This window comes from Phaethon aethereus (assembly GCF_964289735.1).
Source record: "Phaethon aethereus genome assembly, chromosome: 1".
Lineage (NCBI taxonomy): Eukaryota > Metazoa > Chordata > Aves > Phaethontiformes > Phaethontidae > Phaethon > Phaethon aethereus.
The window spans coordinates 74,769,014-74,793,729 of record NC_138575.1 but is presented as its reverse complement, the minus strand read 5'-3'; the positions used below and the strand labels follow the sequence as shown (position 1 = coordinate 74,793,729).

Below are 24,716 nucleotides of genomic sequence, written 5' to 3'. Positions count from 1 at the left end.
CTGTGCTACCATTTTACGTTTCTTTCTTACATGCTGTGTTTGTCTTGTTTGCACAGGCTGTAAGGTGTTTGGGACAGGGAATGTCAAAACTTTGTTTAGCACTTACTGTGAGATCCACTCTCAGTTGGGCTCTGGGAAACCACTACAGCCAATACAAATACGTACATATCGATGGTAATGTACTGTTCATTAGCACCTAGAAATTCCAGTAAAGACTAAGAACCCTTTCCATGACAGATGCAAAGCAGATCCATAGTGGGAATATTTTTCTCTTCAAAACTAAACCAATATGGCACTTTAAACACATATTTGATTATTAGCATGTAAATTCTTAAAATCACAGTCATCTCTTTAAAGTTAAGCGCCACAGTAATGATGGACAGAGGTCAAAAGCAGAGAGAAAACAGGCAAACTGGCACTGCCTGGAAGCTCTCCTGATGTCCAAATAAAAAGTAGAGAAAATAAACATGGTGGGCAGGGGAAGCAACAATTTTTGCTGCTTTGTGAATAGAAAGGAATTCAGGTGAAGCCAAATAGAAGTCAGATGCCTGAGACAGCAGTTAACGTAGTAACAAAGGTTTTCCCTCCTCGATCACAGTATCCGTTTCAAAAACTCCTGCTACGTATTATTTGTGCTGTGCAGTACACGTGTAACGTGTAACACTGAACGTTGGTGCTCTCTGCCTGCAGGTGCTACCAGAGCTTCCGAGATGCAATGTGACAAGGGATAACATGCAGGAACATGGAAGTGGATCTGAGAAAATAAGGAGGTTTCAATATGACTACTCTAAGTCTTGTTAGTGGAGCTTGGTTGTTTTGCTGTTGTTTTTTAGTTCATTGTATATGCTGATAAAAGAACAAAGGTCAGATTGGAGGGCACAAAGAAATGCCTACCCAAACCAGTAAGTTTGAAAGAGGAAAGTGAGGATTCATTACAGGAGTATTCCACATGGAGCTGTGAAAAAGGTAGAGAGGCACTGATAGAGTGAGTTGAGAGTACATAAGCCCTGTAGCAAACACTTAACTTGTTCACATGTGCAAGATTTACTGCTCTGAGTCTCGGACAACTCATTAGGGTGAAGAAATGAGAAGTGAGTGTACATCATCCCAACCCTGGACATTGTGTACACCCCACCCCCCTTGATGAGCAAGACTGGCAGACTAGTAACAATGGATGAGGAGAAAGCTGAGGTACTCAGTGACTTCTTTGGCTCAGTCTTCACTGGCAGTCTCTCTTCCCACACTTCTCGAGTGGATGGACCGCAAGATGGGGACTAGAAGAGCAAAGTCCCCCCACTGTAAGAGAAGATCAGGTTTGAGACCACTTGAAGAACCTAAATATACACAAGTCTATGGGACCTGACGAGATGCATCCCAGAGTCCTGAGGGAACTGGCTGATGTGGTTGCCAAGCCACTCGCCATGATATTTGAAAAATCCTGGCAGTAGGGAGAAGACCCTGGAGACTGGAAAAAGGGAAACATTGCACTTGTATTTAAAAAGGGTAGAAGGGAAGACCCTGCGAACTACCAACCTGTCAGCCTCACCTCTGTGCCTGGGAAGATGATGGAACAGATCTTCCTAGAAGCTGTGCTAAGGCACATGGAGGACAGGGAGGTGATTCGACACAGCCAGCATGGCTTCACCAAGGGCAAGTCCTGCCTGACCAACCTAGTGGCCTTCTATGATGGAGCGACCACATCAGTGGACAAGGGAAGAGCTACGAATGTCATCTATCTGGACTTCTGTTAAGGCCTTAGACACAGTCCACCACAACATCCTTCTCTCTAAATTGAGGAGATATGGATGGGTACCCGTTTGATGGGTAGGCTGTTCAGTGGATATTGGTTGGATGATCACAGCCAGAGGGTAGTGGTCAATGGCTCAATGTCCAGATGGAGATCAGAGATGAGTGGTGTCCCTCAGGGGTCCGTATTGGGACCAGTACTCTAATATCTTCATCAATGACATAGACAGTGGGATCGAGTGCACCCTCAGCAAGTTTGCTGATGACACCAAGCTGAGTGGTCCAGTTGACACGCCTGAGGGATGGCATGCCATCCAGAGGGACCTGGACAAGCTCGAGGAATGGGCCTGTGTGAACCTCATGAGGTTCAACAAGGCCAAGTGCAGGGTCCTGCATCTGGGTCAGGGCAATCCCCCGTAACAGTACAGGCTGGGGGATGAAGGGATCAAGAGCAGTCCTGAGGAGAAGGACTTGGGGGTACTGGTGGATGAAAAGCTGGACATGAGCTGGCAATGTGCGCTCCCAGATCAGGAGACCAACTATTATCCTGGGCTGCATCAAAAGAAGCGTGGCCAGCAGATTGAGGGAGGTGATTCTGCTCCTCCACTCCGCTCCAGTGAGACCCCACCTGAAGTACTGCATCCAGCTCTGGTGCCCTCAGCACAGCAAAGACATGGACCTGCTGGAGAGGGTCCAGAGGAGGGCCACAAAAATGATCAGAGGGATGGAACATCTATCCTATGAGGAAAGGCTGAGAACGTTGGGGTTATTCAGCCTGGAGGAGAGAAGTCTCTGGCGAGACCTTATAGCAGCCGTTCAGCACTTAAAAGCACTTCTAAGAAAGATGGGGACAGACTTTTTATCAGGACCTGTAGCGACAGGACAAGGGGTTTTAAACTAATAGAGAATAGATTTAGACTAACTATAAGGAAGAAATTTTTCACAATGAGGGTGGTGAAACACTGGCACAGGTTGCCCAGAGAGGTGGTAGATGCTCCATCCCTGGAAATATCCAAACAGGTTGGACGGGACTCTGAGCAACCTGATCTAGTTGAAGATGTCCCTGCTTATTGCAGGGGGGTTGGAGTAGATGACCTTTAAAGGTCCCTTCCAACCCAAACTATTGTATGAGTCTATGATTCTACCATCATCCCAAGTGTTCCCTTCACTGGTGCACAATACTAGCCCTTTCACATAATTAAAAATATCCCATTTCTGCTCCTTTAGGTGTAATCAGGCACCAAGTTCTTACTTATTTCTTTTTCATTCTTTCTATTCTTTTCAGACTTCCTATTCTTTTCAGTTTTGCATCCTTTTTATTTCTTTTCTCTACTTTGAACACTGCTTGTTCCTTATTTTTCTGTACATCATAATCACCATTTATCCATCCATTTCTGTTTAGTCTCACTCTCCTTCCCTATCACCCATTCATTCATCCATTCTCTGCCTGCTTCTTCCTCAAATCTATTTATTCATTTATTCTATGTGTTACCCCCAGTGAGTCTGAGCCAAATAGATGCAAATCAACCACAGATAAAAGTCATCAAAAACAATCCAGCGACAAATCAGTCACAGATTCAAATGCATGTATTTATCGGTTGAAGTTCATATCTATTCATTCTTTCAAAAGACAACTAAATCCAGCAGGGAGAAAGGAACAAGGGCCTGTGTGAACCAGAAAAGAACTGTAACAGGCAGTTCAAGGAAAACCAAGTCAGCTTTATGTATGAATTAATATTACCAGAAGGGCAACAGTTGTTTAAGAAATAGGATACATGGCTAGGGAACAACTCAAACATAATTGGACTCTGGTGATGACAGAGCAGATCTGTGGAAAGCTTTTCCCTTTCTTTTTCTCCCTATTGAAAAAATGACAAAACAAATTGAGGTGACTATGGGAAAAAAACAAAATAAAGTAGACCAGCTGTTGAGCAGGAAAGGTTCAAGCTTGCTGCAAATCTATAGATTAGATATCAGAAAGTATGTCTAGTGCACAAGTAAATGTAAAAATAACAAAGTCAGTTTGGACACTTAGCAGTCCTGAACCAACTGGAGATCATTGACAGCCCATACAGGGGACAGCCTCTTGAGGACAGAGCCTCCTGGAAATTGGTGAAGACTTCAAACAGAATCCTTACCCTGAAAAGAGTGGGAAATTTCTACCTCAAACATAGCGCTCAGCCTTCTGTTGAGGTTCAAAGAGTGAATCACAAGCACTAAACTATACGAAATACATGTACAACATGGTGTCCAAGAAGCTGAACCATTTTAAACCTGTTCAGTGGTCACTGAGAAATGTGTTGGAACTGATAGTTCCTCCTTCCACTATTGCCATCAACCACCTTTTTGACAAGCATGCAAAGCTGACGATAACCAAATAAGCATGGGGAGTGAATTTCCGTATGCAATAGCCCAGAGGAAAGCCATATTTTTAGGTGATAAATGGAATACATGGAATTTCAAATACAGGCCTTATTCTCAGTTCAGGGACAGATATACCTCAAGAGACATCTCTTACAAGTCAGTGAAGCACACAGTATAGTGTGGAGTAATCTGGAAGGAGGCGTGGAAGAAAACCTATAAAGCCTTCATTCATGCTTTGTACAAACTTATGTCCTCCTGCTATCAGATTCAACATCTCACCTCTCTTTAATTAATTTTGAGAATTAAAAACAAACATTAAATAAAATTTTATAAGAGGTCCGTTGTTAGAGTACCCTCTAAAAAGTCCCTTCCTGCAACACAAACCAAGTATTCTCCTGGAAAGCAACATCAGGCCCAGCTCCAAAGTGAAAAACATGTAGCTCATGAAATTGCAAGGGCCTGAATCCTATTTAACCAGTAAGATTGCTCCTATATTCTCCCCCATTTCAAAAAATGGACATAAATATACATGTAGCACATTTCTTAGCGACTATGAGTATTTTTAAGCTTTGACATTCTTGAACTTGTCTGTTCGTATTTAATTGTTTTAGGACATGATGACCTTTAGCTTATACCCAAGGAAAGCGCAACAGTGTGACCACGTGCTGTGAATCACGACGGCTAAATGACAACAATTTATGCATTCGTTTCATAGACAAACTGACCTTAAACAAAAGAACATTTCCACCCTGCTTCCCCAATAAAGTTTCAGATTTTGGAACAGTGTCTCTGTTGAAATACTCAACCATCATCTAAAATGCACCTTTATGCTATTCACAGTAATGACACCAAGGCCTCAGAAAGTGCAATGAAAACAATTTTATTCTGTATCACTGCTGTAATACACTGTCCTTGAGCCTCTTAGTATGTACCCCAAACAGAGACTCCTCAAGCCACTCCTGCTACTTTCAGCTAACCTAAAGGCTCAATCTCCAATTCTAGCATTCAAGGAGGCAATTTTGCTGCACTACAACTCATACAGGACTTCCAATCTCTAGGGTCTTGACTGGTTTATTGTGACCAAGGCATTCAGTGGAAAACAATGAAGTACTATTGCTTTAGACAAGTTTAACTTTGCTATACATAATAAATAAAATAAGGGTAATATTCTGCATTTAATAAGATAGATAATACTTCTTCAAGAAGGCAGAACTGGCCTTCTGAAAAAGCAATTAAAAAGTAACATCTATTGTTTGTTTATAACTAAATAACTGTGTATCGGCTTCCCTGCCCATGTGCAATATTGCATATCTTGTTAATGTTTTCTCGTTAAACTCTCATGAAAATCTGTATGGAAGTAAAATCAGAACAAAAGCACAATATGATATACTTTAAAATGAGCTGGAGGTATAGTTATTTTTATAATGTTGCCCCTCTGTTCTTAAGCTATTAAACAAAAATTCTCCCTTCTCCCTAGGTCACCACCTAAAGCATTTATAATTCTTCCAATATAATAAGCAGAAATATTCATCTGAACTCTCCAAATGGACTAGCTCTAACAGCTTTTGGCTTGATGACTCTGTAGTACATCGATAGCAAAGCCTTAAGGTTAGACTGGCTTTGAAAACTTTCCCCTTGGGCATTGTTGTTACATGTTAACAATGCTCATTACTGCTTTGAGGGTACACTAAAAATGAATTCTTGTTCTATTAATACAGAAAATGAGAATGAGATTTAATAGCAATTTGAAAAAGGGTTGAACAAAGTGTTAGCAATTACATAGGCAGAGATCGTTGATTCAAGCACCTATAGGCATTGGATTGCAGTATTATCTCTTATAAAAATATTTTTACTAGTGAACAGTAGAGATTAAGAGCTGTTATTAAAAAAACACAGAGAGATAGAGACACGTGGTACTGGAAACTGAATCAGTTACCGCAATAAATTTGTTTCTGATATAAACTAGTTTTTCCATGGAGTTACCACAGCGATGAATTTACAAACCACTGTGCTTAAATGTTTGAACTGTTGACGGATCCAACACTTCAATTTCTTTGTCATTCTGAGAGCCATCATTAAAACTATACACATGAATGGCCCTGTTCTTTGATTTTTGCATAATCTGGGGGAAAAAAATGATATAAATTGAGCTTCTCTCATTCAGAATACATGAATTTCATTTTCTTTACCTCAAATCTTATGCTTATATAAGGCATGCAAAGTGTTTGATTATGGCAGAAAGAATTAATTTTGGATCTGTTCAGGTGGTTTTTTATTTAAAAAAAGGCCACAAGGCTTTAGAAAGAAAAAGGAGTTCACTTAAAACAAACACTTGACACACATGCTACTGTAAGACAGGTTTTTAAAGGTAGCAGCAACACAGATAATTAGAAAACTACAGAAATTAGAATTAAGGCCGCACTCATCAGTGGCTGGTAGCAATGCTTTCCAGATGTTCTATGAAAAAAGTTCTTCATTTAGCTCTTCATTATATACCTGAAAGGTACAAATGCCAGATTTTCATCTTTTCTGTGTCTGAGTTTCCTTCAAAGATTGTTAGTCAAACATTTCAAAGAGACACATTAATTTGTACATTCAAAACTTCAGCGAAGGCTTTAAAGTGCCATTTGTTTGCACCAACTGGGAGATTTTCAGAAAACAAAGATAATGTGTGAACACAAATTCAATAAGCTCCTTTAAAACCCTGCTCGAAGAACCCACTGCAAATTGAATTTTATTCAGCTTCAGTGCTTTGCTAGCTTTCACTTTGGGCTAATTTCAGATAAGAACAATACAGCTCAAGATCCTGAGATGCACTTAAGAGTGTTTTGGTTTATTTTGGTTTTCTTTTATTTTATTCTTTAGAATTCTGAACAGAGTTGGACAACTATTACTATTCTACCTACCATATGTCTTTATCACACCCATTTCCTAAAAGAAATTGCCCTGGCTCCCAGTGCTGAGGAATGCATCTGCATCTGTCCCCAAACCATTTCTGGCAGGGGACCTTGCCTGAACTAGTGTTTCCTTTATTCACCAAGTAAGAAATAACAAGCTGGATGAATTTGTCCCAAAATTGTGGACCGCACAGAGACTAGAGAAGATACGCTAGATGTTGAAAAGCTACACTGTTCTTTCCTGCGGCCACAGAAACCAGCTAACTTCCTTTGAAAACTCCCATCCTAGATTTGGTCTGCATTTAGCATAAGGAAGGAAGACAGGTAAGTAAATCATGAATCAGGGAACAATAATAAATATTTGAAAGTTAAGACTGGGCAAATTAATAGATAAGTTATATGCTGCTTTTAATCAGAGAGCACTGGTAACACATGGAGGAACTGCCTAGAGAAATGGTGTGTATTTTGACTCCTGATGTTTCAGTCAAGATCAGATGTGTTTCTGGAAGATGAACTTTAATCAAATAGTTTACTATTACTAGCCCAGTAATATTTTACATGTTGTTTTGTCAGACTAGACAATCTAATAGTCTCTCTAGCCTTAAAAATCCTGAGACTTAGAAAGAAACATTAAGAAAAACAAGTTCTCATTAGCAAAAACTGTAAAGCATTCACAAACAGAACAAGGCTTCATTTATACACTTCTTGCATGCAAGTTACAAGCACAGCCTTGTAACCACCATTTCTCTCATATTAGAAAAACATCAGTTTTAGAATCAGTAACCACAAGTCTCCATAAAATATGATTCTGGTAGCTGATCTCTAGGGTTCCAGGCCTGCAGCCCTTATTCCTGAGAATAATCTCACTGTAGTCAACAGGACGCTTTGCCCGTGCCAGGCTGAATGCACTAGTTCTTTTCTCTTTTGGAACTTCCATGGTATGACCAACTGGGGATCCTTGGCATCCAGAAACAAGGCTGGAGTCCAGGTCACTGAAAAACTGAATGAGCTTAAGTCTGCATTAGAAGTAATAAAGACTTCTATCATCACTGCAGTACATTCAAAACAATGCTTGCTTTGCTTGTAAAACAGTGGATAAAGTAAAAAACGTAGGTACCATTTATGGTAGCTCTGAATTTTGTTAGAAACTAATGTAATTTTGACGGATAGGACAATCATTTTAGCTGAAATACAGCTATATTTGTATTTATAGTAGCTTCTATGGGAAAGACACTACCATAACACTCTACAAATATTAATAAATACAGTTTTCCTTGAAAAGCAGTCTTTAATTCTACCAATGGATAAATGCTATTCAAATATCAGCAAGGTGAGAATCAGCACCCATGACATCAACAGACTGTTCCTGGTGACACAGGAAGACTGTAGGAAACTCCTGATTAGAGCCTAGACCTCATGGCTCCTTTGTCCCATGCCTTAAAAAGAAGACAATCCTTCTACAGGATGTAACTGTAGGAACTTATCAATAGACACTTCCTATCAAAGGCTAATAAGATCTGTTAGTTTTGGTGATAAAATATCATTGTAAACTGTGCGTTTAAGATTGCCTGCTCTTTACAAATGAAGAGTTTTTAACTGGAAAACTGCCCAAGTGGCCTACATATTCATACATACCATGTTCACACCATATGACAGTAATTGAAATAGAGTGACTATATGGAATGCATATTGGAGAGGAAACTTGATAATGTCTTCTGGAAAAAGCTTGTTGGATGAAATGTTGCAGATGAACAGTGTCCTCTTCAAGGAAAGTAATTAATATTGTACATACTTTAAAAAAAATATATATATAATCTGGCAACAATTTATTCCTATAGTTTGTTGTGCAGCACCAGAATACAGTGTATTCTTGCCGGCATTACTATTATTTACTTTTATGCCAACAGAACTTCTTTTGTTAGGAAAAAAAAATTCTTTAAAGTAAGGACATACTTTTGACAGCATACTCTGTAAGGAGCATTACAGTAAGATGGGCAGGGGTGATGTAGAAGACCAAAAACAACATGGATGTGTAACTTAAAAAGAAAGGGCACTTGTTTTGTAAACTGCATTCCCTTTATCACTGATTATTCTGTAATGAAGAACAGAGATGACTATTTTGTAATGAAGATGAAGTGTTTGTATGAAGGTTCCACATGGAGACTTCTGTCCCAGTGCAGCTTTTGCAAATTAGAAGCCTGAAGTCAGTAAAGTGGCACAGACGTTATACTCTTGCAGGAAAAAAACTCACTACTGCCTATTTGTTTACCACAAGTATGTTTCCCAAGAGCTTATTTTTTGATATATCCAGATTTTTGGCAACTAGCTCAGGGCACCTGACTGCAGTAAGTATAATTTCCCATTTGAGAGAACAAAATTCTATGAGTGGCCATTTGACAAAATACTTATTTCATATTACATTGCTTCACTTGACTGGTACTGTATATAATCATTCATTGTTATCCATTAAGTGACTAGAGTAGTTAATAAGCAAACACTGCCAGCAGAATTACTGTAAATAAGGTTCTATATATTTCCGATTGCTGAGCTATAATTAAGGCATTTCACTATTTTATACACATCTCCTTAAGCAACGCTTTCTCCAGTTTTTATTTAGAGATTTTCTGTTTGCATTTTAAGTTGTTGTATTCAACAGGGAATTAAGTCAGGAAAACTCTGTGCCTGCTTTAGGACTGATACTGAATTAATTACTTCAAGTCTGAATATTCTTGTTTCTCCTGAAGTTAAGTGCAGAGCTCATGGTAGAAAGATTTAAGGTCAACTGCATTTCTTATGCTCAGAACACGGATTTGCTCACTTGAATGCTGATACAGTATCAGATTCTTATATCTTGATGACTGTAAGATCCCTCAGTGACTTGTCCCTCCTCTTCTTCAGGAATAAAGTAGTGAAATAGCTGTTTTGTAGTACGTGTGGACCACAGTTTCACCCTGCTCTAGAAATTCTTTTGTGACAGGCTGTGATAAGAACAGACTCCTAAAATACCGAAGTCCCTCCTTAAAGGTAGCAGAAGGATACTAATCACCTATGAAAAGCAACAGTGTCTTATTACTAAATGATAGTATGTGGGACAAGAAATAAATTAAACAACAAAGTATGTTGAAAAAATTTCACTTGGATATTTATCTGAGTATATTTGCTAAAGCTCCCCTACAGTTATATCTTCACATGTTAATTATGATATCAAACAGTGAAATGAGAAACATATTCTTTCTACTCTGTTCCCCTCTTGACATTATGAGTATTTCTGAACCTGCAGTACCATGCAATTGTATCCGTTGTCCTTGGAAGTACAAATTAACATTGTTCCTTGGTTATCTGACGCGTACAGGAGCTCAGCGACATCTAGTCAGCTCATTCAAAAGCTTAATTTGCTCTTTGAACTGAGTTGTATTTTGTGGTTAAAGGGTCTGGATAAAGACACAGGAGTCAGAGTGACAAACTCTTAGTCCGTCATAAGCAACTTTCAACAGAGCTCACTTTCACAGGCTCAGAGAGCCACAGCTACTCTCTTCCAGTTTGGGTAGAGACGAAAGAATGTGACATTTGTGCTTCAAAGGGGAACTAAGGACTGCATTTGAGTGCTTCCCTTGTGCCAAGCCTCCCTGAAAAGAACACATAAAGGAGGAAGTTCGGGTAGAAGAAGAGTATTGAAAGGGAGGGACCGGTGATGGATAGACCATCCGAGCTGCAGAAGAAAATGTACTTATTCCAAGAGCTAAACTAAAACAAATTGATTCCTAGAATAGTTCTAAAGGAATTTTTTCCCCTTCCCTTTTTCCTTAGCAGAGAGCACTAACAGGATGTGACATGGCATCTTTATTCAGCTGCAGCAGTTATTTTATTTTATTCTATTTTATTTTTGGAGATGGAGAAAGTAGAGCAAGGTTATTATTTTGGGGGAGAAGAATGTCAGCCCCGCAGTGCTAGTTTTGCAGTTTAAGGGTTTCTGTACTGCAAAAACCTTTCAAGTACGTTCTATCAGAGTTCAACAGCAATCCATTTACCTCTCATGTAATTTTTGTTCATGTTCATTGCCTTACATGTTCATTACCCAAGTCCCCCAGAAAGCTAAGAAGTCCTACCTCATCCTATCGGATCCTGTTGTGATGTCATGGTATCAATACAAGGCACCAGTTCTCCTTCCCAGCAGCACACTGTGATCCCTTTCCCTAACTGCACAATACATGACAAGAACTGCGGAAAGCTCCAGCTCACGTGTACTCTTTCTTTGGCTCTCACCCACATTCTTCTAAAACTGTGTTTGTGTTGTAGGTATTACTAAAGACAAAGCTTGCAGAAAAGGTTGATCAAACTTACTAGACCTGTAGGGAAACTCTAATTCCAACCAAGGACACAGAAACTGGCCCAACTTTGATCTATAACATTTTGAGCCTCACTGGATCAGAGCAAATCTGATTTGTGTTCCAAACCAGAAATCAGCTGAGTTTCACTTTGGTCAGACTCCTCCTAATGCTCTCAACAGTGAGTTCTATCCACTTTAAACTCACAGAAGTGCCTAACTTCAAACTAGCCCCATTGCTGTAAGTTGGATAACTTAGATGCTTCAAAGAACATATGCATGTTTGTTGAACTAGGATGCTTGAGGTTATGAGATGACAGGCTACGAAGAGGAGATGTTAAGAGTATGTGGAAGAGAGCTCCATTATTTGTTAACAAAATTGCTAGGGAGAGCTGAGAGTGTAGAAAAGCACTCAATCAATTTCATTATTTTGGAGTTTGCTTCATTATATAAAAGTCCCCTTTTAACAAAATGAAGTAGTAGAAACAACTCAGTTGCTGTTCAATCTTTTTATTCTTTGTTTTTATGATAAAAATGGGTGTGCTCTGTACAACTCTCCCTCCAATGGAGTCCATAAAACTCCAGAGAGCCTGAAACCTCTGTGAAGCTTTGGCAAACTTCTCAGGAAATAACATAAGAAGCTGTTTTCTGGTTCATCTCATTATTTCCATGCTTCCACTGACGTAATGGGAAGAGTGACACTTTGGATATTCCATTAGGACACGTACAGAAGTTTAATCCTTAATTCTTAGAGACTTTGTTCCCCCAAAAGTGGTCTCTGAAAACATCTGAAATCCCTCAGGATTCAGTTTCTGACTCTCACTACAATGAAACCGCAAACACTAAGGTCCAATGACATTGCATGGTCAGACTTCAACCCACGCAGGAAAAGCCTTAAATCTAGCCTGAAACTCATGCCAGTACGCCTCTTTTGGCACATGCTGTACTCAAGGTTTAAGAAGCTGTAGGCACAGTAACATGATTGAAGGTCAAAGGGAATTACACCTTTAATTTTTTTTTCCTCACATGCTATGCATCCCCGAAGTACAAGAAGAGCTTTTATGATGAACTTTGTAACTTTACATTCAGCCAAGAGGAATACGATGGCTGCTTCTAGTTTTACCAATCCATACGGATAACAAAGAGCTGCTGGAGCCTCATGTTCCCATATCAAGTGTGGACTTTCTACTTTTAGTATCAAACTGACCAAGGGAAATGCAACCTTCTCTGTATTTCTCCACTGCCCACCCTTCCATCCTGATGAAAGCTGTTAAGTCCCAGACTCTTCCAGCATACCTGGGCTGCCCTATGGAAGTGTCCTCTCTCTCCTTTAACTCTACCGCATTTTGCTCTTTAGTCTAGATGGGGTGAATGCAGAAATACATCTCTGAACTCCTGTTTTCAGGCAAAAAGGATGCCACTCATTGGCAATAGGGCTGTAACCTCTAACTTATCTCTTAAAGGATTCTACATAGCCACATATTCTATAACCAGTAACATGCACTATATTAACACTACTTAACTAGTAACAAGCTCTATAATCCGTTAGTACATCTGATCCATCCCTGACTATTTATTAAAGTTGATTTTCACAATTTTTTTGAAGCACCGAGTAAATTTTTTTAAAAAGATGTAAGAACTGTAGAGTCCTGAGCGAACAGTGTAATTTTCAAAAATTGTCCCCTTCACACCATTTTTTAGTATGAAATGCTTTATAACCTAAAGGTGAATCTGCTTGTCCAAAATCATTAAATACTGAAATTACAGTCCATGATTAGGAGACATTTTTCAATTGTTAATAATGTGGCTGAGTTATAAAAAGAGCTAATCTGTATTTTAAATTATTCATCTGGAAATTTTGATTAGGAGGGAAAAAACCAGGAATTTTTATGTTTTAGAAAGCAGTACCAAAACACCAACCTCTTTTCAGTTCAAAACAACAGCCAAAATTGATGTAAAATCAAATTTTAAATTGCTTCTGGCTGAGTAGTTGTCTGTGAAGCAGAAGGGTGGGAGTACCAAAGAGTTTGCAATGGAAATACCGAGGAGCTCTTAAATGTAGTCACACTAACAAGAGCTGCTATCATAAAGTAATAACATTATCCAGAAATCTTTGTTCATTACCTCATTCCTAATGCCATCTCATTTCACTTGAGTTACTTGGGTCTGGTGGTGGGGTTAACAAGCGAGGAGGTGTTTGAGTGGGTGTGAATTAGGGGCGCTGCTAAAATAGAAACTATTTTAACAGTTCTGTGTTTAATATAGTCTGAAGCTCTGTAATTTTTTTTCAGGTAAAATACTCACACGTTCCAAGGCTAACACTGACTTTGGCAGAGCACAGATAGTACCTAGACATATTCATATTACACGGAGTATTACAGATGGACTCATGCTTCTACCCCTTTTCTCCCTGTCATTCTACCCACAAGTCTAACACAGCAGGAATGCTAATGCTTTGTTTTCCTATGTTCAGAAGTTTTCCTCAAAAAAAGGTGGATCTTTACAGTGACCATGACAGAAAACATCACTGATAGCTTCTCTCCCCCCATCCCTGTACTCCACAAGCCATCTTCACATATCGCACAGCAATCCATTACAATACGTTCTAACATCTGCCTCCTCATATGATGTACGACCTATTTGATTGACCCTTTTTATGCTGCTCCAAGACTGGCTGTTCATTACAGTGGGAGGGTGAACAGTACTCACTGCTTCTTCAATTAACAACTGGTAAATATGTCTCCATTTTGGGAAAGACTGGGAATGTCAAGCAGGGATCCTTCTCACTTCCCTCCGTATAGCAATGATCCACTCCATACACTGCCTTCCTTTATCACTAATTATGTGTCACATTTCAATCCAGAACGGGGAAGGTCTCTTGTGGGCCCTCCCATCTATCACTAATAGATTAAACATTTCTGCCAATTACATTTTTCCATGACAAGTATTAACATTACCCAATGTTTGCAACTCCAGCGTGGGAAGCATGAATAATGCAAGAAACAGTACAGTCCTCCATTACACAGGGACACATCTTGTTTTTGCCAAAGTCAGCAACTGTAAAATATCTCTCAACTTCTCCAGTTAATATCATAGCATAATACAGGGTTTTGGTCAAAGTGATCATATTCACTACAATAAAAGGAGCGTCTAAGGTAACATAAAAACACTTCCCAATATCTCAGGCATTAAATACAAACCTTATTCTCACCATCTATCTTTCCATCATGTATTTAACATTATTAACATACTTCAGGACCACTGTCAGTTGTCCAAAGTCATTTGGCATGAAATGGAATGTATATGGCTATGAAAATGTAGGGAAGCAATGCACTGACCAGTACAAGGGGATATCTCCTCTTTCCAAGGACAGAAAACTCAACTGACAGAGGGAAGCTACACATATTTGGCGGTGAAAAAGCTGTCTGCACTGACTCCACCTCAGTGTCCTTCACAAATTCCAACCACTAGAGAAATATGAAATCAGTTGGCCTTTAGGCTCCATGTCCCACCAGCAATCAAAGAAATATTCTGACTTTATTGTCCACTGTTACTGGCTTACTAACTGGCGTTTCCTGGACAAATGAATAAGGACCACAGCAGAAAAGTGACATAACATGGGGGTAAGTGGGGAATCCACCTGACTAGGTTTGAGCTAATCACCCTCAGCTCCCTTTATAAAAACTAGAATGGAGCCTGCAGCTCTAGGCCAGATGAATTATACATGTTAGACACCATAGCTAAAGATGATTCTCATCCAACCATCCTGAGTAGAAACCAGGAAAAAAACTACCTAGTCTGTGCTCAGCATGTCTATATTGTTTTTTAAATTTTGGGTTAGCAGCTGAATTTTTTAAAGAGCTGAATTTTTTAACGTGAAATATATCTGTCCTCTCTGAAGTTCATGAAAAGTATACATTTCCTTTTTCCTTGTTACACAAGTAAGATGAAAAGAGACTTTGTCTTCCTCAAAGCTGTACAACTGGTAAGGCATATAGATACATTTTCAGCACAGAACACGTGGGAAAGAGCATATCACTCACCCAAAGTTGCCTGCAAATTACTTTGGATTTGTGTAGAGAACATGTATGTTAACATAAAGTACAGTGTGAACCCAAGGAAAATGAAGACAAACACTGACAGCTGGCCAATCTTGCCCTTCTTACTGTGTGCGACTCAAATATAGTATGTTTGTAAGAATGTGTGAAATAAGTCTGAAAATAACAGTTATATTCCATTTAGTTTTAAGAAGCAAAGGAACATACAATTTACAATCCTCTTCAGAAGGATCCAATTTACTAAAATTCATGGAGAGGCATCAGCAAATTCCCAGGAGGAGTTAGATACCTAACTTATTCAACATCCTGCAAATTTTGGAACGTGGGTGTTTCATTCTGATTTTTTTCTCGTTATGTCCAAGGTTACATTAATTTTATTTAATGATTTCTTTTAAAATTTTATCTTCAATTTAATGTTCCAAAAAGAATCAGACCAATGCTTATACAATACATGGTATTTTTCTTCCGACAGTGAGATGTCACCACATTTCAGAGGGACACTGACCACCACCACCAATTTCTTTTTCCAACCAAGATAGGATGTAGAAGAGGGAATCTTTGCCACCTGCAACCCAGCGGTGACCAGCAGACAGCCTCTCTCATCCTCCTCTTAGGGAATTTTGAGAAGGAGATTCATACCGTTAGGATAGAGCGGACATAAGCTGCACAGTTCATCAATTAAGTAAGACCAATTATGATAAGATAGATCTTTGCCCTTCAAATGTATTTCTGTTACGCCACTCTGAGCCCTGTCCCCAATATTTAATATACTGCAAGCATTGGAAGGATCCACTGGAGCTTCCCATTGCAGGAAAAAGAACTATGACTAGAACACAACAGTCATTCTGAAAGGCCTTTTGCTTCAATTTACTGTGTAGGAGGATTATACTGATTTTAATGAGCTTAGGATAAGTAATGTCGTAGAGGACATACATCACACATTTCCTCATAAAACTGAAAATATCTCACCTTCCAATATTGTTTATAATTAGTGTCATTGTCCAAATTGTTTCCCTGAGAATCACTGTTCTTAGAGATGACACCTATCAGTGTCATCACTGAGAGCGTTTTAGACTTTTGACTCTCCTTGAAAGTAAGGCATTGTATAAACTGTAAATTTTTTTGACTAACATGACTGATAACAAGTGTGAAATGTTCAGGGATGGTATAAGGTGTACTAGCGGGATTACATGGCATTTGCAGACATGGCGGGGAATCACTTGTTTCAGACTTCCACGGTTAACTGTAACCTCTTTAAATTGAATTGCCATTTCTGCAGTAGCAGAAACAAGCAACGCCAAAGATGGTATCTACTCCCATTGGCCTAGAAGAAATCTAAGAAGTCGTCAGCGATATTATCCTTCCTCCCTCTCCCCGCTGCTTGTCTTCCATATTCCGATGGCTGTTTATGAGCTCAGCTGTCATTCTTTGCACCAGGGAAAGATAGATGGGACACACCAACGCCAACCTAAGTGACCTTTGGATGTGACAAGATTTTTAGGTCAGTCCTGCTAAATGGAAGCCTTGGTGTATCGAGGCTCGCCTCAGGGTGAAATTTCCAGTGAATTTATTATCTCCCAATGCCCTTTGGACTGCTTCCCACCATCAAACACCATGGCAGCACTCGGAACAGGAAGAAATACATTAACTGGAATCTGATCGTTTTAAAAGGTTACAGCTGCCCAAATATAATTTAATTTCATACTTGCCCTTTGAGGGTTTGGTGTATATTTTCATTTTATGACTGCAAATGATAAAGCTCTTAAGATTCCAGGCAATAAAAAGGAAAAGGGGGGAGAAAGTATTTTAAGGGTTAGAAGTCTATTCAGTTCATAGTCAATGAGCAAAGTGACAAATCAGGTTTTTTTTAATCCAACATTTCCTCATTTTTTAGTATTCGTTTCTTTCCACATTTGATGGTGAACAATACCTTTTAGTGAAATCGAACCTGTAATGCCACCCAGTGTGATACGAAAGAAACATTCGATGTGCAAGCACCTACCTATCCGACATCCATTAAGGGCCTGATTCAGTGCAACAGTTAACATGAAGTGAAATTAAGTTATCTGAATGAACTGATGCAAAAACACCAACAAAACAAAACAAACCAAACAATCAGACTTAGGAAGATGCTAAATATAAGCATAATACTTTCAGTTTTAACTGGGTAGGCCATGGCTCATTTCAGAATCTTCTTTAACTACTTCTGTCTCAGCTCAGGTCATGTATACAAGAAGTTCATCTACCCATGCCCACAGAGTATGATAAAAATCAGGGTACCCAGCGCTGCTTTTGAGGCAGCATTCAATTTGGTTAGAGTCCCACACGTCCACAATAATGAAATTCTAATGCATCAGTATATGGGATATGACATCCTAGTAAACACAAAATGCTGGGAAATTATGCTCATTCTCTCTTTTTCCTACTTTAAGTGAAAGCAAGCACTGAAACACAAGCTACCACACAAATGTGAGTTTGGCCAGCTTGGACTAGAGGTAGGAAATGCTGAGTACTCATGTCTTTCACTGTATCCACTGAAAACTGAGTTACCGAATGAACGCCGCCTCACCATCAAACATTCTGATATAATTTTGGTGACCATTTCCTTTCCCCAAAACAAATCATGGGAAAAATAAAACAGCTGTGGAAAGGAGGAAGGATTAACTGTGAATGTTTCATATCCTATTTTCAAAGCCACCATAAGAAATTAATTATTGCTGGGCTCCCAAATCCCTTCAGGCCTCTTTAAAAGTCTTACCCAAACATACACAGATATATACCATCCAAATTACTTTCGCCATCGGTCTACCAGACCAGTGTATAGCAAGAAGCAAGGCTGCTGTGATAATGGCAATGGGATGAGTAAGGTTGATGATTGGCCTAAAAGGAACTATATTCCAAGGCAGCTATTGGTGACACAGTGAGTTATATGTAAGCTATATATACATGACATACTGCTTACCCTAAACACCAATAAGCCCCGAGTTTGTAAAGTAAATATCAGAATGTTGAACAAATACCAATGCAGAACTACTGTGGAGAAAGTAAGAGATGTTTAAGGACAGTTTGACCTACTACAAAATGTAGCACACCTATCAGTGTTTTTGTCATGAATTTTCAGATTTTCAGAAGTTCAAAATTTAACAGTAAAATCAACATCAGACGTAAAATAGGACTTCAGCCATGTTCTTTTGCCAAATTCAGCTAGATCCATTTGGTCCCCTTAATGAAAGAAATATGCTGCTGTATTCTATGGTAATGGCCCAAAACACTTTAATAACACTATCACAAGCTGTAATGTTTTGGTGCGTTAACAGAGAACACACTGTTATAATTTGTAAAGAGTGTTTTGAGCCATGAAAGGGGAAAGAAAAAATTAGGAAAAGGAAAAGAAAAGGCTTTGCTGCCAGATGCTATTTTCACATTCCAGCGTGGAGAGACGTGTAACCTTCAGAGTGGACACTTCACCTTCAGAAGGGCAGAGAGCCACTGGCCTTGCTGTCCAGGTGTGCTGGGGGACAGCCGACCCTCCCCGGCACAGCACCCACGGGGAGGAACACGGGGACCTGCTTTTTGGGCCCCTGAGTGCATCAGCCAAAGGGACGGACACCATCTCTCACGGCACCCCACGTGTCTGAGGGCTTAACCTCATTCCCTTGCACACAAATTGGCAGTCCCAAGCCCGTTTGGGAGAAACAGATACTGTACCTACAGGAAGGAGCTGAAAAAGGCCACTCTACAGCAGCGCCCAAAGACAATTTGACTCCCTCGATAAGCCACAAACAGATTGCCCCTGTCAGGCACTGCTGGTGCAGTATGTGGCACAGCTGTGGTTACTAAACCAAACTACAGCTTGCAATACGGCTAGAAGATTCTGCTGTAGTGCAGATTTTAAATAGAGAGGGCAATCACCCTAAACAGCAAGAGACACAGAGGTGCAGATACAGCTGGAAAATGCTTTCAAAAATCTCAGTTTCTACTAACGTGACAGCTTTTGAAACTTTCTTGTTGCTTTCCTGTTGTACTGATAATCTTAGGATACTGATTTCAAAGCTTCTCCCATCTTAAAAACACATTGACTTTTGAAGATTTTTTTCTTTCTTGTATACATGGTTTTTATTTTGTTTTTTTGTTTGTTTGATTTATATCTTTGTCCATTAGGGAAAGAGAAATCAAGCTGTAGCTTGCTGAAAGCCCTGCTCTCAGTAATTCTAAAGTTTGTCAGTCTCTGAGATAGACAGACTTAAGAAACTTGCCGTATGTTTCTGGTCGGGTAAGTTATCTGTGATGTGACTGGTCTCTATGGCTAAGGGGCTGAGGCATGTAAATCCAGCAGTCTGCAATACTTTTCTCCTTAGCTACCTGATGAATGGACAGGAGCAGAAACAGAACATTGGTAAAAATGGCAAACAAATAATTCAGTTCTGCGAGTGAAAGGGATGCTTAGAAGCTAGTCTAGGAATTGGACTCAAACTCAAGAGACCAGCAAAGCTCAGGTGAGTTACAAACATAAAAGCTAGTCTTGAGCACCACTAGGAGCTACAGGTACTGTTGCCTCCAAATTTTCTTGTTCAGACTGATCTTATGAAATCCACTGGAGGGGAAAACATTAAGAACCTCTGAAAGGAGAAAAGGAATTTGAAGAAACTGCACCTAGGTATTGGGGAAATAACTGCACTCTGACTTAACCTCAGGAACAGGCTTATGCTATCCAGGCACAACAGAATAATTATAACACTCTGATAGTTACATCTCCAGATAATACCGTATCTTCTATCAAGCTAAGTTCAATTGATGACTTTGGAAAGAAAACAAACAGAACAAGCATCCTGACCTCAGCGGTTTGTTGTCTAACGCTTAGATCTATAGTCTACAGTAACTAGGTATTTCACAGTCTCAAACTGTGCCTAATTTTAGCCTCCATTTATAAAAGATGCTAAAATATCCTGGCTGGCAACAGTTAACCCTGGCAAGGAATCAGACGTAAGAAAGACAGGATGAGAATAAGAGCACAAGAACTTTTAATGGATTGCACTGTTCTTGTTGCATGCAATTTATATCACTGGCCAGCGATACCCTCTCCGTGTACGCATTTGCTATGCTGTTTGTTGATTTCTATCCCATTCTGCCTTGTCAACTGGAAATGACCTAAAATTTTGGAGAAAAAAGAACTGGCATAAACAAGACTGTAGTAAGAAATGAGACATAGATTGAAATTCTTACATGCTCATATATTATACTGATCTGCATCTAGCAACAAACCATGTCATATGACCTAGGTACAACAAAGCCAGCAAGATTTCAAGGGAGATTCTCTTGTGTTAACTTTTGGGATGTGTAAAATGTCGTAATTTGATTTATGGACCTAAAAGAGTGAGTGAGTGTCAGTAAGTAGTTAGTTTTGTGTAAGTCAGCTTTTCTTGTTGTTGTTATTTGTTATTTGAAGCATTGTTCTGCAAGCTCTGAAGAGTGTGCATGCTAGTGATTTGCAGTTTTCCTGTGTGTTTGTCTGTCACGACGTTTTGCCGAGGCACTGTAAATACACACTAATGGCAGAGCTCAGCATGAAGACAATGAATTCCAAAAATATCCAGAACAATTCAGTAGTCTGACTGCAGCTTTCATGTTTTACAGGAGGCCCATAACCCCCTCGTTTATGATTTCAGAGCGAGTGTCCCCGCAGCCAGCCAAGCCCCACTCGGTGTGGTTTTCTGTCTGTCTCCCCCCGCCCCCCTGAACCATTTGCTCAGGATTATACAATCTTATTTGCATGATTATATAATCTTCTTTTCAGCAACATCCCTCTGAAAAGAGCAAACAACATAATAGGAAAACCAGTAGCGTAAGCCAACTATTTCAACACCCAGTGTCTGGAATGTGCAAAGGGCACAAAGTAGAAAAAAAAAAAATTACATTTTTTTTGGTGTTGTCACCAGATTTTTCATACAAACCTTTCCAGGGAGAATTAATTCCAAATGAATGTAAGCCACGAAACACCACGTTCTGTGAAACCTCACAGGTTTGCTCCGTTGCCAATGTAGGGAGGGAGACATCATTTTTGGTTACCTCAAGGTATATGTACAAAGGTGGTTATTTTTTTCTTTCTCAACAGAAGCTACTTCGGGGCAGTGTAAGACACTTCTCAGCTGCTCGTTCCCCCCTGCTCCAGGCTTCAGACTCTGGCAGGCAGGTGTTGTCATTGCTGCTATTTTGACACTGGTTTTGTCTCGCAGCTGGTTGAACGCATCACATGGACAACATCATTCCAACCATTCAAAGTCCCAGTTATATTGCACAGAAGAATAAACAAAGTCTTAGCTGATATATAAGCCTCCACTTCCTCGAGTTTTCTCTTCTTTCATACACTTCAGACTTTGTCCTAGACAGGACATTGTGTAAGTGAAGACTGTCATATTCCAATCTGCAAACAGGCTCTTCTGCTGGCTGCTAAAACTACTTACGATGTCAGTTACTTCAGCAATATTCATCTAAAATTAATGCCTTATAAATAATGAAGGAGTAATCTGCTTCCGTCTGTCAGGCTAACCCCAAAAAGAAAGAAGTGTAACATTTTTGCAAGAGAAAAGAAATTAAGGATGACCTGACCTCGCAAGTCTGCTTGCCAGACAGTTACGCACTCTTTCTTGCATGACCTATTTTTCCCTACTCACACCGCAGAGATGTTTGAAACAAATGGCCAGTAACTTAGACTGCTTGAAACACAGAGGGTTGCCACCCGAACAAGACAGTTGGGCATCTTAAAGGCTTTGTCAGGTTTACAAAAGTTTTTAGTGACTTCTTATCTCTTTTCAAGTTGAAATAGAGCTTTATTTATCTAGTCTATAAAGGATGACGTCAAATGTCACATTTTTCTAGAAATTAGTGTACTGGGTACGGATCATGGCCTAATATTTTGTTGCGTATCACAGTGTGTGAATGGTGCCCATGAAGAAGTATACCAAGTACACCCATCTAGTATACTTGGTGTTTTAGTTATAACACTAACATAAGGAATAACTTATAGCTAACTAAACTATTTATAGGCTACTATAAATATAAGGAAGGCTTACTTAAGCTAAGTTTCAATGCTGGAATACTTTCAACCTGCTTTTGAAAGATGCTCAAAACTATTGCCTATCAAATTCCCATGAGATTTAGAGACAGTGTTTCTACTATTAGAATCAGATTCTGTACCAGTTATGAAGGTTGCCATCACCTGTAATATCCACTACTTAATACCTGTGATTTTCAACCTTTTTGGTTTGAGAACACCACAATGTTCTTCTTAGTAAAGACCAATGTATCACATTATAAAAGTCTATATACAACAGGTTAACTTTTCTGAGTCGCCTTTCAGACCCATTAAAACTATTTAATGGCCCCCTAGCAGAAAATCACTGAATTATACTATTATGAGATATTTAAGGTCACTACAAGAAAAAGCCACAGAAATGGTCATCTTTTTCTAATTCACAGAAGTCATGAAGATAAGAGAAAGCTTGAGACAGAGAAACACAAAGGAAAATGGAAACAAGACAAGAGATAAGAAGAAAGAAAAATAGAATAAATATGTACAAATGGAAGATGAGCTGAAGGACTGGGTTTCTTCATGCTGGGGCTTATATGTAAAGAGACAACAATATGAAGCTGAAGGCTGGCAAATACGAAATAACATGGAAAAGACATTGCTTGTGCTATTTCCATTGTCCAAATGTCAAACGCCTTCTGGGAACCCAGGGGGTGAGGGGAGGAGGAGTAATGCTGTATAAGCATCTTGTAACAGGTTCTTCCTAAAGGGGATTTCTTGAAAACTGCCAGGCTCTGATGCTAGCCCATATGGGCTCAGGAAAGTCGGAGGAAACGCTGGCTGCACTTTTTCCAGGCTATTTGCATATGTTCTTTAGTATGCAGAATGTCTCTGTATGTAATTGAATTGTTGTTTTTGCCTCTATTAATACATATGCAAATGACTCACTACTGCAGCTGTGCTGTATTAATCATATGTGTGCTTCTGTCTGTCTGCCCTGCAGGCTCAGGGTCGGAGGGAGGGGGAAGCGGGAATTCAGTCTCTTTAACCTACAAGAAAACTCACTCATGCAGACAGAGGTCTGCTAGCAAACAGCAGGCCTGAGTTACAACTGGAAGGAAGATAGGCTGGTCATTTTTCAGTCTTTTTCATTTTTCATAGATATGGATGGAATCTGAAAGTTATGCAGAAAGAACTGTTAATCTAGATAAAATGAATATGCTACCACTGCTAATTCTTTCCCCTGGAGGGCTGGGGAGGGTGTTATAATCTGACAACCCACAGAGTAGCCATGATATTATTTTACCATGTGTATTTACTGCCTGTAAATGTCCACTGTGCGTATGTTCAGACACTCACAGTGCTCAATAAAATCCAAAGCATTTATATATTGTCTGTCATAATGATTGTCTTTTGTAAATTGATTGGATTCCGATGAAATGATGTGATCAAGGTTTTCATTCAAATCTTTTTTGATAGAATATATTGAGTTTACCCATAACATTGTATAAGAATATATCAAAGGCAAGTATGGGCTATTTAGACGCCAACTACAAAGCACATTTACCCACCATCAGCAAGATTTATTTGAGCTGATATGTTCTGTGGTTCATGCTTTTACACAATCTATCACAATCTCTAGCTCTCAGCAGGTATCCCAAAAGTGAGACTAGTTGCATCTTGGTGTTGTGAGGCTTGCTTTTGAGTTAATTGGAAGGAACTTCTTACATTTAAAAACATGGGGATTACTCAAAAATGCTCTTGGCAATCAATAGCCCCTCACCCCACACCTTACACAGTGTTACAAACATTTTAAAATCATAGAATCATAGAATAGTTTGGGTTGGAAGGGACCTTTTTTAAGGTCTAGTCCAACCCCCCTACAATGAGCAGGGACATCCTCAACTAGATCCAGTTGCTCAGAGCCCCGTCCAACCTGACCTTGAATCCAGGGATGGGGCATCTACCACCTCTCTGGGCAACCTGTGCCAGTGTTTCGCCACCCTCATTGTGAAAAATTGCTTCCTTAGACCTAGTCTAAATCTACCTTCTTTTACTTTAAAACCATTAACCCTTGTCCTATCAATGCATTCCTGAAAATCAATTTGCCTTAGTGACATAAGGGATCATAGTTAGATAAAAATGGCAGAGGCAGTTAATTAATAATGATGCAATATAAAACATACATTAAAAAAAAATTCATCAGCATACAAATGCTGTATACGTATTTGTTTCAATAAACTTCACCCTGCTATTTCACACGAGATGACCTAGAAGCAGTGACTACTTCCATATACGTC

At 39.4% G+C, this 24,716-nt stretch overlaps 1 protein-coding gene across 7 annotated transcripts in view; it reads right to left on the bottom strand.

The window, feature by feature from the left end:
* The window catches only part of SOX5 (SRY-box transcription factor 5), a gene marked incomplete at both ends in the record, with an annotated part of 298,722 nt that overhangs the window by 55,986 nt on the left and 218,020 nt on the right, over nt 1-24,716 (bottom strand). The gene's annotated exons all lie outside the window — the stretch shown is intronic.